The sequence below is a fragment of the Triticum urartu genome, chromosome 6, assembly GCF_003073215.2.
Source record: "Triticum urartu cultivar G1812 chromosome 6, Tu2.1, whole genome shotgun sequence".
In the NCBI taxonomy this organism is placed as follows: domain Eukaryota; kingdom Viridiplantae; phylum Streptophyta; class Magnoliopsida; order Poales; family Poaceae; genus Triticum; species Triticum urartu.
Window position 1 is genome coordinate 131,208,473 of NC_053027.1, and position 2,781 is coordinate 131,211,253.

The window sequence follows — 2,781 nt, forward strand, 5'->3', positions numbered from 1 at the left end:
AGGAGGCTAAACCCTAGAAGCTAGCCTATGGTATGATTGTTGTGTATGGAGTTGTTGCCTACGGACTACAACCCTCCGGTTTATATAGACACCAGATAGGGTTAGGGTTACACAGAGTCGGTTACAATGGTAGGAGATCTTGAATATCCGCATCGCCAAGCTTGCCTTCCACACCAAGGAAAGTCCCATCCGGACACGGGACGAAGTCTTCAATCTTGTATCTTCATAATCCAGGAGTCCGGCTGAAGGTATAGTCCGGCTACCCGAACACCCCCTAATCCAGGACTCCCTCAGTAGCCCCTGAACCAGGCTTCAATGACGACAAGTCCGGCGCGCAAATTGTCTTCGGCATTGCAAGGCGGGTTCCTCCTCCAAGTCCTTCATAGAAGATTTGTAAACACCAAGAGTAGTGTCCGGTTCTGCAAAATAAGCTTCCACATATTGCCATAGAGAGAATAATATTAACACAAATCAAATCTGCTGACGTATTCCGCAGTGCGCTATCACACTACGGCCAAGTCTTTTACTCGAATCGTTTTTACTTTTCCACCTCAGCATGTTTTGCGAGGCGGTTTCCTTGGCACGTCTTGTCAAAGCAGAGATCGTGTGCCCTTTTTACGGGATTCTCATCAATACGGACGTGGGTAACCCTAACCGCGCCATTTACCATGGCGCTTGGGAGGCAAGCGAGTTTTATTAGGCAGGTGGGGACGCACAACCGCATCCACCCATGTAAGGGGATAAGGATCCACCTTTTTTCCTACACCTTCTTCCTCCCTTGCCTATCCATCTCCTGCGCACTCGAGCTCCAGCGCCCAAGCCCGCACTTCCCACCTCAACCTTCTCCAGCGATGTCCGGAGCGGGAGGCAAGTGGAAGGTCTCCTCCGTCACGGAGGCGACGTCAAAAAACTTAGGAAGGCCGGATACTTGTCCAAAGACATCGCGCACTGGCTTCCCGAGGAGGGGCAGCTCCTCCCCACCCCAAGGCCCCACGAGAGGGTAGTATTCCTTCCCCATTTCCTCCGCGGACTGGGTTTTCCACTTCACCCATTTGTCCGGGGGCTCATGTTCTACCACGGCCTGGATTTCCACGATCTGTCCCCGAACTTCATCCTCAACATCTCGGCGTTTATCGTCGTGTGCGAGGCTTTCCTCCGCGTCCGCCCCCATTTCGGCCTCTGGATCAAGACCTTCAACGTCAAGCCCAAGGTTGTGTGCGGCAACCAGGCAGAGTGCGGAGGCGCCATGGCGGGCAAGATTACCAACGTCCTGTGGTTCGAGGGCTCCTTCGTAGAGACCCTAAAGGGGTGGCAAGCCGGGTGGTTTTACATCACCGAGCCACGCGATCCGAAATGGATCGCAGCCCCCGAGTTCCGATCCGGACCCCCCACGCGACTCATGTCCTGGAAAGAGACGGGCCTATCATGGGGTAACGAGGAAGAGGTGACCGGACTGAAGACATGCATCCAGTCCCTGGTAAACAAGTCAATCAGGCTCGTAAATGTAGTCTAGGTCATGCTCGTTCGCCGAATCCTCCCGTGCCAACAACGGGACTTTACTCTGTGGGAGTTCGACCCGGCACAGCACCGAACCCTCAATAGGCTCTTCGACACGACGTATGAAGACGTCTGGAAGGTGCTAATCAAAGGTGCCGAGGCTCCCGCATCCGCCTCCGAGGACCGCGGATACAGCTCGCAGCGTCACGCTAGCGAGGTAAGCTATTTTCACCTTTTATAGGATGTTCAGCTTTTTTCTCATAGTTTAACTCTATGCGGGATCTAAACTCCCTTACCTTTGACAGGCTTGGCGGGCGGTATCCGGACCGATTAACTGTCCGGCTCCGCTGCCCAAAGACCCAGCCCCAGCTCTACTAGTGAAGCCGCTGGCTCCGGCGCCTTATGTGGTGCTGGAAAAGAAGGCCAAGAAGAAGAAGACCACGGGGACTCGAAGGAGTACCCGCAACGTGGTGTTGTTGGGCTCGTCATCCGACGAGTCCGAGACGCCCTCCTCTCGTGAAAACGAGGAGGAGGAAGAAGAAAACTCTCCCCTCCCAACGGAGGGAGGAAAGAAAAGGAAGGCCGCCCCAAGGGGGAAGGCCGAAGGGTCCAAGAAGAGGAAAACCCCTCCGCCGGACTACGCCCCCGACGCCGACGAGGACGAAGAGGAGTGGCCGGACAGGGCCAGGCGTCCAGCGAAATCGTAAGTGTTTGGATACCAGAGTAACTCATGATATTCCTTTTGTTGCACAGCTTTCCCTAATGTCGAATATAATCATGCAGCCCGCCCCGGGCCGAACTCAACGAGTTGTCGAGCGGCTCCCTGGATTCATCGGACGTGAACTCAGTTCCGCCCGCTGTCTCCCCCTGCACCGTGGACGACGCGGAAGTGGCGTCGCAACGAGCTCCGGGGCAGGAGGAGGTGGTCCTAGAGGAGCCGCAAGGCGACCTCCCGGACTCTAGGAGTAAAGGGGACAAGACCCCCCAGGGCTCCAAGTCCGGCTTTGAGCCGGACACCGTGCCGGAATCTTCAACGATTCCGGACCGCGGTAGGCGAACTCCTCCCAAGAGGAGCAAGCCTTCTGAGGCAGCAACCTCTGTCCAACCGGAGGTGCCGGACAATCTGCTGGAGGTGCTTGAAGGCGCCTCCATCGACGAGGAGCACCGTACTATTATGAGTACGGTGATCCAGAAGGTTCAGTCCGCCAAGAGCGGACTGAGTGAAGCTTGTGCTAGCCTCCTAACAGGCTTCGAGGTAAGTAAAAAATATGTAAAAATATTACC